A 15,959-nucleotide genomic window follows, 5' to 3' on the forward strand; every position below is an offset into this window, starting at 1 on the left:
CATTCGTGCCTGTGAAAAAAATATCTACCTCTGACATCTGAAAAGTGAAGGAGCCAGCTTGTGGGGAGGCCGTTTGCTATTTGCTGGGGGCTGGGAAGTGGCCCCATCACCGCCAGGCTCCCCTTTATACCAGGAACTGCTTCTCGAGCATGAGTTCCACAGGTGAAAGCTGATCTCAGGCACATAGAACATTCCAGTGTGTCAGGCTCTGGCTTACCACCCCCCCCACCCCCCCACCCCCCACCCTCACCCACCCCCGTCTCTCTATTTCTGAAGAGCCTAAAAGTTTTAACTATCCCAAATAACTGCCAGGCTCTTTTATTAGGGCCAGTAAATAAGCAACTGTAGCAAGAAATTCTCAGCAGGATTCAGGTGGGAGTTTCAGATGAAACATTTAGCATCCACAGTTCTGGAAACAAAACCTTTTTTGTTAATGTATCAATCAATCCAGGCTATGTAGTGAGAGCCCTGAAGCTTCTGGGGCTGCAGTGTGCCTCACTAGGTAAGTGTTGGGTCAAATGCAGAGGTTGCAATTAATAGGTAGCTGCAGAAGGCCATGAGCCCCAAGCCGGCTCTGGGGTCCTTTATAACTTCAGAGGCCAGTCCAGGCTTCACCCACAGCAGCCTCCCTGAACTGCATCTTTCTGTCTGAGGATAGTCTCGCTGTGCTCCCCTCCACACGCGCCACAAGCCAGATGGTCTACAAATGGCTCCTGGGATAGCCCCCAAGCCACCCAAGTTGGCCATGAACTCCTGATGCTTCTGCCTCAACCCCTGAGTTTTGAAATTACAGATGTGCACTCCCACACCCGGTTTAGAATGTAAACTTGGTATCACTTCTCAGGTCTGGGGGAAGGGCATCTGAGTCCTATTTCCTGGGTTCATTAACACGCCCCCTTTTATCTGTTCCTTCACTCCCTGTTTCATTTATTCACCCCTATGCCCTGGGTGTGTCTCTCAAAGAGCTTGTGCATAGTCCTCATCTCAGAGATAGTCTAAACCCAGATCACTTACACGTGGGAAAGAAGTGAGCATGTTTGTCTCTTTCCTCAACGTCACAGAGGGGTCAGAGGGTTAAACTTGCTGGTTGCTTTGGTAGAGGGACTTCTGACTGTGCAATGTGTAGCTGTGAGTGTGAGATTCAATCGGTGGTGGCGGCGGCGGCAGCCACACCACGTGTCTGTCCAGCCTGCATCCCTGTCTTCCTTCTGCTGGCTGCTCTGGATGCTCCTCCATTCACGGTTCCTTCCTAAGCTCTATCTTTCTCATGCTCATCCCTCTGCTGCAGGCATTGGCCCATGGCAACCAATCAGAATCTTCTATCCTCTTGGGTTGATAGAAGGTCTGGGAAAGGCTAAAAAGAAAACTTGAAAACAACCAGGAGGGTGGCTGCCATTTTGCCTGGCATGGGAATAGAGCAGAATAAATGTAAATAGAAATAAAGTGAGATGAGGTATGTGTGTCTGTGCACATGAGAAAGAGAAAACAGAGAATGAGAAAGGGAGGTGGGATGAAACAGAGCAAAGGGGAGGAGCACAGAGCATGGGTACCTGCCTCATTAGGGCTGCTAGTGCCGGCTCTACGCCAATTGAATCTCTCTACAGTCTCATCACTGAAGCCAACACATTCCCTGTGTGCCTGAATTGGAGTTCTAACACTTACAACAAAGGGATCCCGACAAGGAGACAACTTGCTATTGTATCTAGCCCCAAACCTACTTATCCCGATGATGCCAAGATGTTCTGTATAACCCTTCCCCCTCACACCAGCTCCTATCTCGGACACCAAAGGAAAACAGTGTCCCTATCCTTCCAGTACTACACAGAGCTTTGCTGCATCAAGCAAAAGTAAAAATAGCTATGACTATTAATAAATTGGCCAAGACTTTATTAGTGACCTTTGAGCCATTGCAGAATAGCAGAGGATCTGAGAAGCCAACAATTAGTGTCAGATGATGTCTTAATGTGGAATCAGACGATAAAGAAGACCCAAAGTATGCAGCCATTTGCCAAAGGGATACAAACTGAGTCATGTAACATAGATTGGTGCTCCCATCCATGGTATCTATCCTGCTACCCATTCACCTGTCTATTAACAAGCATTTACTAACACTCTCATTTAGACTTTCCTTGGAGCCAACATTGAGACTCCATGCCAATGTCTGGGTAAGCTGCTTGGGCTGACTTTCTCAACTGTTCATCCTGCAGCTCATCCTGTTTCAAATGGAATTTACTTAACCACAAATAACAGGACACAGAAGTGATACTGGCTTGGAGAATTACAGCCACAGTTATTCCATGCATGCACTCTGAATGCTAGCTCAGTTTTAGTGTGACAGCCAATGATACCGAGAACCGTGGATTCCCCCACCCCTCCCATCAGTGGGTTGGTTTGTCGTCTTCTTGCTCATCAGCCACAGTCACAAAATAGATGCCTCATCTCCAGATATCAAGGCACATGCAAGGTCAGCGGTGGAGGATGTTGCAGCAGAGGTTATTGGAGCTCACTCTTCTCCGTCCATTCTATTTCACAAAGTTCCTGCCAAGTTCCAGCTGCCTTTCCCTGGGGTTTGCTCCTAAAACTGGAGATGACAGTCTGTGAGCTTCAGATTAGGAATGCTAAAGCATTTGTCTCTCCCAAGAGGAATCCCCAGCCGATGACTGCAGAGGTGTTAGTGTAATGGATAGTCTTGACTGTCCACCTGATTGGATATGGGATCATCAAGAGACACGCCTTTGGGTAGTTTGTGAGGGCACTTCTAGGGATGGTTAACTGAGGGGAAAGACTCTCCCCAGAGTGGCAGCACCTTTTCACAGCATCCCAGATATACAAAGGTCCTAAGAAAGAAATAAACAGTACCACTTGCCAGCCTGTGCTTCTTGCTGGTGAATGCATTTATGTTGCTGCTGCTGTTGTTGCTGCTGCTGCTGCTTGCTATAGAATTATCCTTTTGTACACTGTAAAGATTTGTTACTCAGATCGGTTTAAGAAAAAGCTGACTGGCTGGTAGCTAGGTGTTGGGAATATTATTTCAAGGTGTGTTACTTCTGTTTAAGTTGCATTTGTTTAACTCTGTGAAGCTATGTTACTGTGCCTGTCTAGAACACCTGATGATCTAATAAAGAGCTGAACATCCAATGGCAAGGCAAGAAAAAAGATAAGTGGGGCTGACAGACAAAGAGAAGAAACAGAAGGAGAAATCTGGGAGAAAGGGAGAAGGAGCAAGAGAAAAGAAGAAGGAAGACACCAGGGTCCAGCCACCCAGCTACACAGCAAGCCATGGAGTAAGAAGGAAAGATGAGGTATACAGAAATATAGAAAGGTTAAAGCCCAGAGGCAAAAGATAGATGGGATAATTTAAGTTAAGAAAAGCTGGCTAGAAATAAGCCAAGCTAAAGCTGGGCATTTATAATTAAGAGTAAGCTTGTGTGTGTGTGTGCGCGCGCGCGCGTGTGTGTGTGTGTGTGTGTGTATGATTTATTTGGAAGCTAGATGGCAGCGCCCCCCACCCCCCCAAACCCCCACCCCCCACCCCCCCAACCCCCAAACCCCAACCCCCCCCACCCCCCACCCCCCACAAAAGAGCAAAACCAATCAACAACATTTTGGTGTTCAACATGGGACTAGAGTAAAAGAAAATCTAACAATAGCCAGGCAGGAAGTGTAGGAGGGACAACCAAACTAAGGATGCTGTGATGAAGAAGGGCAGAGTCAGAGGAGTTGCCAGCAGACAGAAGGAGAAGCAAAATGGGCATACGGTGCTGAGGGAAGGCACCAAGCCACATGGCAAAGTGTAGATAAGAAATATGGGTTAATTTAAATGTAAGAGTTAGCTAGTAACAAGCCTGAGCTATCAGCTGAGCACTTACAATTAATATTAAGTTTCTGAGTGATTATTTGGGAGCGGCTGCCAGCACAGGAAAACTCCACCTACAGCTGCTGCTGCCAGCCTTGGCTAGCATCAGATTCCAGCTTCTTCAGGCTTCCAACATGAACGAAGAGCAGTGACTCTCCAGAAACCTTCTAAGTGGTCAGCATCAGATTGGGACTACTGAGATATCTGGCCTCATGAGCTGGCCAGCTACTGGGTTCTCAGCTTCTCCAGTGTGGTCAGCCATTGTAACTACCTATCTGCTGTCACATAAGCCGACTGAACGGATCCCTTTGTAATGTCCACTCGTTGGGTCAGTTCTGTTCCTCTAGTACTGACATCATGACTTTCTCAGGGATGACTCTGAGATAGTTGATTTGCACCTTTTCCAGGGATGCCTGTCTGATGAGGCCCCTGTCACCCACATCAGCAGCTAAACCTCTGTCCACTGCTACCTACCCTTCCTTCCCCACTTCTCCTCTCCAACAGGTATCTCCTGAGGCTGCATCTCATACTAGCTGCTCACACTCCTTGAGTCAAGCCATACTGGGGAGTGAAGGAAATAAGACAGTGCTTTCTTCCATTAGAGGGAAGCTTACAGAAAGCCCCCCCAGTTCACCTTCCCTTTGTCAGACCTGGGAAGGTCCCTCAGCCACTTTCTGCCTCCAGCTGTCTCAGGGGAGTTGAGACAATGAGCGTGTGTTAGGGCAGTAAGTTTTCTGGAAGTTGGGGATCCTAAATGAACAGGATGTGTAAGGGTTACTGAGTGGGGAATTTGCAAAGCACTGAGTTCTGATCATGAACTGGAAATGGGGGGCAGACAATGAGGTAGAGGAGTTGTCAGAGACCAGAGACCAGGTGGAAGCCAGTGTGTGTGTGGCAGAGTGAGGAGCCTTGAGAAGCTCTCTGGGAGATGAGCTGAGAAGACCACGGCGTGGGTTTCTGCGGGTTTGTGCAACAACTGATAGCAAGGGCCAGAGACAGAAGTAAACAAAAGCAACAACCCCATCTGGGAGAGGAGAGAGAGAGAGAGAGAGAGAGAGAGAGAGAGAGAGAGAGAGAGAGAGAGAGAGAGAAGTAACGAACAAGCAGGCTGGCTCCCTGCCTCTGCCTCTAAGTTCTGGAACTAAAGGCATGTGCCACCATACCCGGCAAACTGAGGTTCCCTTTTCTCGGATGACTCTAGCTTGTGTCAAGCTGGCATAGAACTAGCCCGCACACCAGCTTTACATGGGTTTGGGGGGTCAGACTCGGGTCCTTACAAGCACGTTACCTAGTGAACCGTCTCCCAGCTCTTCTGTGATCCTCTTTGCCAGCAGCTCAGTTCCTAATGAGGACTCTCCTCCTGTTTTGCACAGGGCACATGTGGCAGACAGAGGATAACCTCAGGTATCTGTCTTCCCCCTTCCACCTTGTTTAGACAGGGTCCCTTTGTTGCTCACTGCTGTCTAAGGCTAGCTGGTCCCCGAGTTTCCAGGGACTCTCCAGTTCAACTCTCATGCTCCCATAGGAGTGCTGGGATTACAGATTCATGCTAGCCAGTCCAGCTGTCATACTTAGGGTTATCATTGCTATGATGAAAACCTTGACCTTGGAAGTTTAGCTTCCAGAACTGTGAGAAACAGATGCCTGCTGTTCAAGCCAACTGAGCTGACTAAGCATGCTAGATCCTTGAAAACTGGGATGGGGGTGGCAGAAGGTTAAATCCCTATTATTCTTGATCTGGATTGACCTTACCTGGAAACACGTATCTAGCTGTAGAAACCACCAGGAATAGGTAGTGGCCAAAGGGACGGTAGCCAGAGCTGAGACAGCCCTGGGAACTACAGGACAGGGGACAAGGCTTTAGCTGAGGGCCAAGAGCATGTGTCATGCTGAAGAGAAAACAGCAAAAAAATAGCACAGTCATGCCCAGATGTTATTTATCTCCTGAAAGAGACAAAATCTTTACACAACTCTGATAACCCCCTAAAATTGTCTCGGTTCGGTTAGAGAAATATGGGCTTCCTCAGTTATTTCAAAGATGAGCCATTTGATACAGTGAACTGACCACCCACATACAAGAGTGCCCCTCTTATCTGTGGTTTTACTTTTGGCAGTTTCAGCTGCCCATGGTCAACGGCGGTCTGAAAATACTGGACGGAAAGTGCCAGAATGAAACAATGTATCATGTTTATGTTCTAAACAACTGTTATGACTATATACATTTTACAGTTGTTCTACTATTACTGACTCAGTCTCTTACTATGCGCTTAACTCACCAATTAACCTTTACCTCGGGCGTGTGTGTATGGGTGGAGAGCATGGTTACATAGGATCTGATGCTGTCAGCTGTTTCAGGTAGGCACAGAATGCCTTAGAGAGTGTCTGTCACTAAGCAGGGACAGCAGTGTTGGAAGGGCTGATAGGGAAAGGGAAAGACACTTAAAAATTAATACCCGCAGCGAGGGGGTTAGAGAGCTTGCTCGGTGGCTGAGATCTATACAGCTCTTTCAGAGAACTCTTGCTCAGGTCTCAGCATCAACGGCAGGCAGCTCACAGATGCCTACAACTTCTGCTGCCTTCTAGTTCCCCTCCGGTGACTCCCATGGACTGACTCTGCAGAAGACAGCTTGCCGCTGTATCTGTGAAGTGCCACCTGCAGGACTCAGCCACCCTGGCAGCCCGCACAGCACCAGAGGGCAGGAACAGAGCTGAAGACCACTGAGTTCACAGGGCGGCTGGCAAGTGGAGAGGAACTGTGTGGATGGGGTACCGGAGCCAGATGAAAATGAGAGGCAGAGACAGAGGTGGGAGCTTTCTCTTCTGGGCTCTGTCAGCAGAGTGAACCAAGTTCTAATGTCTAATAACTCACTGGACATAGATCCTCGGTGCCTCAGTTCCAGCTGTGTGTGCTGTCCACACCCACTTCCACGATGACTCGCAGTGAGCTCTGTGCATCCCACAGGGTGCCACCTCGGTGGTTCCCATCACATACCCTCTCCTAAAAACCACCTCCCCCTTGAGCCTCACTGCCACCAGCCTCGGTACAGCTCTCGTGGTGGCATGCCCAGGTGGGCAGGCTCCTCTGTGCAGGGCTTCTCACAGCTCCACTCTTCTCTCGAAATGTGCTCAGCATCTTAATGGAAAGATTCTTTCCAGAAAATGGACTAGCACCAAAAATAAATTATCCAGAAAAACAAGACCGCTTTCTCTACCATGAAAGAAACTGAAGAGCTCATTAGCCTCAGGAATAAATCATGTTTTCTAGTGTTGCGAGGCCAGAAGACAGGACCATGAATATTCATAAGCATACTTCTGAAGTGAGGGGTGGAGAGCCTTCTTTTAGGCATCATCCATTTGAGGAAAAGGTATCCTAACTGTGGTTAGGCTGGCTGAGCCCAAATCCTCAACAAGGAGACTGATAGCCTTTTAGTGAGAATTCATACCATGTTAATTGGTTAGCTATCCCTAGTTAATTTCTGGTAAAGGCAATGGGGAAAATTGGCCAAAATAGGACCAAAACCTAAGGCCAAGGATGCCTATGGGTGGCTTTATAATCTGTGCAGACCCAGCCACACCTAACAGCAAGAGTTTCATGGGGACCTAGCCAACACGGAGAGGCAGCTGCTATGGCTTGGACCTTGAATGCTGCCCAGAGGCCCGTGTGTCAAAGACTTAGTTCCTGTGTGGCAGTGCGGGGAGGCTGTGCAGCCGTTAGTGGGTAGGCCTAGGAAGAAGTCCTTGTGTCATTTGGGGCATGCCTATGGGGAGGAGGGGGGGCGCTGGAGTGCCTTGGTTGCTTCCTCTTAAGCTTCCTGGCCATAAGAAAACCGATGTCTCTACAACGTACTCCCCACCATTATTATCTGGCACATCCTTCTGAGGCTTAAAGCGGTGGGAGCCCCCAAATCTGTGAGCTCATAGAACCCCTTCCCTTTATAAATCCACCATTTCCGGTGATTTGTTATAGCAGTGGGGTGCTAACAGGGGTACAGACCAGTCACCTCCCGGTCTCGTGGACCCAGCTTTACCTTTTTGCCTTCCCTGGGTTTTACGGTTTGGTTTGGTTTTTACTCATAGTTAGGTTAAGTCAAGGCTCTCAGCCTTGACTCACCTTCAAACAACCCCAGGAGCTTTCTGGTAGAAAGATGCCCAGACCGGACCAGATCAGATCACGGACCACAGAGGTCTCTGGGGTCACACTTGGTGTCAGTGGTTTGAGCACACAGCCAGGGCAGCTGTAGCAGCTGGTGTCTGAGGAAGCTGCTCTTCCTTGAGGACACGCCTCCCCACAGAGAGGGAAGTGTGCTCCTGGGGTCTTGACTCCAGAAAAGTGTGATGCTTCTGTCTAGCAAGGTCCTCCTTTTTTCTCTTAAAGCATTGGCTTTGGGGCCGTGTCTGCTCAGAGCTCAGCTTCTTTGCCACCTGGAGAAAGCATGCTAAGAGGCTGGTCAGTGACCCAGCTGATCTCCCAGAATCCCTGCCAACTATGTAGGAGACACTTCTAGAAGGACCAGTCCAGGAGAACATTCAGGTGACCCCAGTTCCAGTTGACACCCAGGAGCAGTACCCTGCTGTATTCAGGCCTCACCTGGAACCGTGAGGGACAGTAATGGATGGAGACCTTAACTAGCAGGCTGTGCAGTAACGGTCTGTTGAGCAGAGAATGGCTGGAATGGGCAAGAACCACGGAATCAAAGGGGCATCCACAGGGAAGCATTCCAGCAAGGCACACACAGTCTCCAACAGAGAAGAATACTCTACTACTGTGTAGATCTGAAATGTCTCCCATCAAGGCCCATGTACGAAAACCTTGGTACCCAGCCGGGGCACTAAAGGTGGATTTTTTTGTTTGTTTGTTTTGTAGCTTTTGTGCCTGTCCTGGATCTCGCTCTTTAGACCAGGCTGGCCTCGAACTCACAGAGATCTGCCTGGCTCTGCCTCCCGAGTGCTGGGATTAAAGGCGTGTGCCACCACCGCATGGCAAAGGTGGATCTTTTAAGTGGAAGGGCCTGGTAGGAAGAAGTTAGACCACTGGAGTGTGCCCTTACAAGGGACATTGGGACCTCCCTCTCTTTCTCTTCCAGGCTGCCCACAGGCCTCTTTGGTCAGGTTCCCACCAGAATATGTTTCTGCTGCTACACGCTCAGAGCAATAGGATCCAGAGACCATGAAGTGAAGCCCCTGAAAGTGTCACCCAAAACGAACCTTTCCTCTTTATAACTTGATTTTCTAATGTCTTTGTGTCACAGCAACAGAAAGATTATTAACATGCCCTGGACCTCAGCAGGGCCAGCTCCATCCTCACTCTGTGTCCTGCCTGCTCCCATGCTCTGGCCACACATTATAAAAAGAACTGCAAGATTTGGGGACAGGATAGCTGTCAAGGTAGAAGCCACCCGTCCATGCAGTGGTCCCTGTTAGGCTAAACAGGTTTTTGCTGTATTTTCAATTTTGCTAATTTTTCCATTTTTAAACACCAATCCTGTGCGTTATAATTCATACAGTTGGTGGTCCCATATGATCACTGTTACCATGGGAAGGCAGCTATGGCCAACGGTCTATTTTTTCGAACGGGCATCTGAAGGCTCAGAGAGACTATTTGAGTCTCCTTAAATGGTGTAGTGAGTAATAGAAGAGGCAGGAGTTAAGCCCAGGGGCTGTTGGTACTATTACACTGCTTCTCTGTTTGGGGAGGAAAGGAAGAGGAGCCCCAGAGCCCCCTCAATGTGTTTGTTCCCCCTTGTGGCTTAGGAACTTAATTGGCTTTCTGATGCTATAACAAAATACTCAAAGCTGGGTACTTTATATAGAAAGCAGATTTATTACTTGGTCCTGCAGGCTTATGAACATGGTGCTGGAATCTGTGTGGCTCTGGCATCACAATAAACGTGCATGAGAGATCACATGTCAATACAGGAAGCAGCTGAACATGCTCCCAACAACTTAATCTTTGAGAACTAATCCATTCCCTGAGGCCAGTACTAATCCATCCTCAACACCAACCTCCACCCCTAATAGCCTTCCACTAGGCTCCAAATCTTCTGAGTCCCCCCCCCCCCCCACTACCCATTGCTACACTGGAGACCGAACTTCCAGATACCCTCAAGCCGTGTCTAAGCCACGGGAACAGCAGAAGCCCAATTCATTGCGGGAAGCACTGCGTCTAGCTAAAGTCATGTTCCCCAGTCGTTCTTGGAGCTAGGTGTGGGCATGTGTCTAGTAAGAAGAGCACCTCAGCGTTGTGAGGACATCTACAAAGCCTGAATCAGAAGGACCTGCAGGAAAGCCTGTAGCTCATGTGATGGCCGGAGCTCCAGCAGCCACATAGAATATGAAGACATCTTAAGGCTGCTCACTGCAGACAATGGAATAAAAAGCAATAACAAGCTTGGGTCCTGCCATGGATTGCCTACCTCTAAACTTCTTAATAAATGGGTTAATACATGCTTGGGTCGTTAAGGCCCTGTTTTAAGTTTCTGATAGGGTCTACTTTAGTTCTAAAGTAATAAAGTTTACATATTGGTTAATTCTGAAATCCTTGCGGGAGCCCCATCTGATGGCATGATTTGTCCTTAAGACATTGAAATCCTGTTTTCTACGTCAGAAGACAAGTTAAGTTCCAATACTGACATCATTCTTCCCTCACATAGCTGGTCAGGCAGGGAGCAGACATGAAACAGACATTTGTTAAGTACACCCTTAAGAAGCATGCGCTGGAAACATAATCCCAGAGCGGCAGGACTGGGAGGCTGGCATAAAAGGTGTTTACGGGGCTCTACCCTTGGGAATAGACTGACATCCACCCTGAAAGGTCTATAGTCTGACTCTTGCTCTCTCCTCACACGAGGCCTTTCTTCTGCCACGGTGTGACACAGCCCTCACCAGATCCCACCCCTCCATCTCAGTCATCCCCACCTCCAGAACTGTAAGGGTTAAGGCTCTGTTCATTGTAAATACCCAGGCAGCACAAACAGAAGGACAGGTAGGCAGTAATATTTGTAACTATCGCCCTGCCTATTTCTGGTAACCTCACGTATGTGTACAGGTGCCCTTTAAAAAAATACATCATACAAATGATCGTTGTTGGTTCAGGGAGTGTTGTGAGATATTTATTTACACTGTGTGAAGATGTGTCTATGTTTTGCCTCACCTGCCTAAAGCACCTGATTGGTTTAATAAAGAGCTGAACGGCCAATAGCTAGGCAGGAGAGAATAGGTGGGACTTCCGGGGAGAGAGAGAAACTCAGCGGATGAACCAGGTGCATGAGAGATACCAGAGAGACACGGAGGAAGTCGGATATACAGAATGGAGGAAAGGTAAAGAGCCACATGACAGAATGTAGATTAATATAAGAGCTAGTTGGGAACAAACCTAAGCTAAAGGCCAAGCTTTCATAATTAATAATAAATCTCCATGTCACTATTTGGGGGCTGGTGGTTTAAAGAAAGTCCAACCACAGGGGAGAGCGGGAAACCTCACTAGATAGCCAGGGAAGATTGGTCCAGCCCTAGTCCCTGGGTACCTTATCTCCTGACTCCTTGGGTGCCCTTGGGCTTGCCTTGTACTCGATGTGATACAAGTTAAGTTGTTAAAGATGCTTGTGTGGCAGGCACCATGATATTTTCCCTGCTGAGAGCCTGTGCCAAGTGGTAACTGCCCTCAGTTGTGGCCCCAGAATAAAGTGATATACAGAATGAACTTGCTGAAGCCATCTTGAGGCCTGGCCCAGACAAGCAGGTCATACTCCCAAAGCCAGCCTAGTCTCCTGGATATAAAAGTTTGTTGATGCAGACCACTGAGATGGTGGGACTGTTTGTTTGGCAGCAGAGCTGACCAACAGTATCATTCAGAGAACTGCACACACAAAAATCAATGTCATCCTCCACTCCTGCCTTTCCTTCATGCCTCCTTCCTGGTCCCTAAGTCCTAAACCTCAGAACATCTCTTTCCCCTCCCCGCCTTTCTTCTTCTCTCTTTCAGATCTCAGTCCCCTAGATTAGAGCAGACTTCCTGCTGTAGATGAGGCATATCAGGTCATCCTTGTGCAGCCACAGCGAACTTCTGGAACTGTAAATCAGACCACAGCCTTCCACACTTGGACCCTCTTATGGGCTTTAGCTTGGGAAGCATCCCTGAGTCTAAGAGGAGCATGTCTATGGGCTCCTGCATGTACCTGCCCTTCCATTTGGGGGAGCACACTCTCCACCTTGAACCTGACTTGCCCCAGTTTCCCATGCTGAGCCTGACTTCACACAGCCAGGCTGGGGTCTTCATGGGTGCTGCCCAACTGAAATGGCCATGTCTTTAGTTCAAGGTCAACTTTTTAGGGTACTGTTCAAATGCCTCTGGCTCTGTGGGTAGGGATGAAATGAGGCAGATGGAGAGCAGTACGGAGGCTTCTCCAGAGTTAAAAGTAGAGCCACCATATGATATAGGGTCTCACTTCAGGGTAGACTTCTCTCTATTTACCACAGTTCTATTCCCAACAGATAGCATATGAAGCCAAGCTAGGTTCCACGTGGAAATGGAGGCAAGGTGCTACTTACACAAAAGAATACTATTTAGCGTTTAAAAAGGAGACTCTGGGGTTGAAGAGATGGCTCAGTGGTTAAGAACACTGGCTATTCTTGTAAAGGACCCAGACTCAGTTCCCAGGACCTACATGGCAGCCTGTAATTCTAGTTTCAGCAGATCAATACCCTCTTCCACCCTCTTAAGGCCTCCAAGGGCACCTGCCCACACATGGTGCATACAGACAAACAGTCACACCCACATACACATACTTGAAAATAAATAGGTAATACAATTTTAAAGATAAGTAAATAATAAAAAGGAGATCCAGCCACTTGCAATTATATAGTCAATGCCTGAGGACCCGTTAGTTTCAAACCGTCAAAGCCATCCGATTTTGCTTTCGATGCAGAATCTGGGAGAATTGAACCTGCAGCAACAGAGTAAAATGGAACTCACCAAGGGGCATGATGCAGGGAGTGGGGTGTGAGAAGGGCGTGCCCAAAGTATACAAAGGTCCGGAAACACACAAGCAATAAATCCAAGATCTACTGCACCGTATGCCTGTCACAGTTAATACTAACATATCATGTATTTTAAAATTGCTGAAAGAATAGATTTGAAATGTTCTCACTATTAAAAAAAAAGACATAAATGTGAGACGATGGCTATGTGAATTTACATGATACCCCCAAAGTCTACCTCTGTCAACGCATCACACTGGACCCGACAAATAGACTCGATTATTCTTTGTTTACTAAGAATTAAAGTTGAAGTAACCTCACTCACACAAAAGCACCTTGTCTGGCTCTCCCCTGGAAAGAGCTCCCTGAGGGCAGGCCTAAGTTCCTGTCCTCCTTGTTTGGAAAGGCGCCTGCTAGCACACGCAGCTCTGCTTAAGCAGTGGAGTCTGACTTTCTAGAGAACTCAGAGTGGGGGATGTCAGGGAAAGAGGAAAGGCAGGTGAGGAGTTGGGAGTGGGGTGGGGGTGAAGGCGAATAGAGGAGAAGGGACGGGTTGAGGAGGAAAGGAGTCGGAAATCTAAAGATGGAGCGTGAGAGGGGAGTTAAGGACAGAGAGGGCCACGGAGCTGAAAATGCCTGCCGACACCAACACTTTCCGTTCGCTCTTCCCAGCTCGGCTCGGAGCCGGCTCAGGCCGCGTGTGTGTGCAGCTGGCACAGGACTTACCGGGCTGGTGCCAGAAACATAAGCAAGAGGGAGAGACACGCGGCCCAGACAGGGCGTTCCTGGTGGGACCAGCCCAGGGCCCGCATGGCCTGCTGCTCCCCTCCAACTGCCAAGGAGTCTAGGAAGCTATGGCTAAGGAGATGGGCAGAGGACTGAGCTGGGGCATAGAGGAAAGCCCTTGGCATCCTGCAGGGGGACCTTTCCAGGCCAGACTTAAGGAACACGAACGCTGTGTGCACATCTGGAGCAGCCCAGGACCCCAGGCTTTGTCCAAAGGAGACTGACTCTAAGTCTCAGGCACAGCTGCCTGCTTCTCTAAGCCCCTGACCTCCAGAATCACCCTGGGCCGGCCGGGGTGGAGATAGTCCCAGGTAGTTGTGTGGTTTTCAAAGGTCCCCCAGGGATTCTGAGAGGCAGCTCGAAGTTGGGACCCACTGCCATGCATCAGAGCTCTACAAACCTTTGCTGTAGAGCCAGAGGGTAAGTACTTCGGGTTTTGTGCTTGTTCTGGCCTCTGCCCTCATACCCAGAGCAGTAAAACGAGGGCCATAGATCAGAAAAGCCACGCTCCTGTAAAACCTTTTTAATTGAATCTCATAAATTTGAAATTTATAAATTTGAAATTTCATAGATTTATTTGCATGCTATGGATATTTTTTCTTCTTTTTTTTTTCCCCCTTCTAAAAGTATCTCCTTAGCTCAAATTAAATGGTGGACAGGACTATATAGTTCACGAGCCCTGACTCAGACCTGCGTTACTAGGAAGAGAGAGTTCCAGGCAACTTTTTAAACAACGTGGCATTACAGTGGTTCCTAAGCCAGTGTCTAGTGGACCCAACACTAACCATTTGGGTGATATTGATTCCCCATAGCACACAACACCGACTGTGCTACAGCCTGGTCACATGGGTCAGTGGTAGACTGAGGATTTGAAAAAATCTGGTCTCTAGCCTTAGAAGACTTGAGAAGTGGTTTCATTTAAATCATTCTTTTGATCCCCAGGGAGGCTTTGAACTGCCCACCGTGATCTATAATCCCCCTCAAATCTATAGTGGTAACTGCAACAAACAAAACAATCCTGAGTGCAGGGAGGGGGAAGGAGCGGAAAAGGAATGCAGTAACTCTTTAGTGAAGGTTCTTTGAGTAGAATTACAATGCATTTTCTCTCACTGTGTATGTCTGTTGTCCTTAAGGAACACCTGTGAATTTTATCACTGAGAATTGTATAATTAAGAGACTTTTAGGGATGGATAACCAACACTAAGGATCTGTGAAAAAGCAATATGGAAATCTACTCATAAACTTATTTAAAATAGAATTATAAAAAAGGGGTCGAATGGAAGTATCCTACACTCCTACACGGGGGGGGGGGGGGGGGGGGGGGGGGGGGATAATGCTTTTCCAGAAGCCATGGGTTATTAAAAATCTTGGTACCAGGTGTGAGATACCCTCCTACAAATTATTGGTCCTAGAGTTCCCAGAGATGTCCCCAAATGAATACTGGCAGTTGTCATTGCTCTTGTTTGCCCACCAGAACTTGAGGATGAGAGCCTGTGGCTGAAGACACCACACACTCTGCTCTCATGACTTGAGGAAATCAAGCTGCAGTTCACCTGGAAGCTTCCTCCTGGCTGGCTAGCTCTCATAGTGCTAGAAGGTGCTCTCCAGGCTGCTGGGGGAGAAAGTCATCAACAGTCTCACTCTGCTGTGAATTCTGCAAACTGCAGTAATGACCATCCTGGCAAGATGTACCTATTGGTGCAATAGTGGTGTGGATGTTACGGGGGCCACTAACTGCTTGCTGTTTGGACCGGAGGCCCACTCTAGGAGGGAACTTAAACTAGGTATCAATGTGGCCAAGCACTGGTACCTAAGAGGCCATAGGCCCCAGGGAAAAGCCTACTATTGTTATTTTGCTAAATAAATATGGTTTCAAACTGTCTTCTAAAACAGATCTTTTTTTTTTATGTGTATAAGTGTTTTGCTTGCATATGTGTGTATGTATCATGTGTATGCCTGCTCCCCACAGAGGTCAGAAGGAGGCATCAGGTGGTTGTAAACTACCAGATGAGTGCTAGGAACCAAATCCAGTTCCTCTGCAAGAGCAACAAGTGCTCATAAGCACTGAGACATCTCTGGAACCTCCAAACTACCTTCTAGATACTTACCTTAATACCCATAGAGTGGTGCAGCTTTCAGCCTTCATCACTTGTTTCTACGGTAGACAGTGGTTAATACAGAGACTCACAACTGGTCCAAGTGCAGAAACAAAATGACTGTGGATTGATCATCCCTAAGCTTGACATCTCACACACATGTGCACACTCACAGGCACACACACACACACACACACACACACACACACACACACACACACACACAGAAGGCTCAAGGGATATTG

Source organism: Peromyscus eremicus, chromosome 4 (genome assembly GCF_949786415.1).
Source record: "Peromyscus eremicus chromosome 4, PerEre_H2_v1, whole genome shotgun sequence".
Classification (NCBI taxonomy): domain Eukaryota; kingdom Metazoa; phylum Chordata; class Mammalia; order Rodentia; family Cricetidae; genus Peromyscus; species Peromyscus eremicus.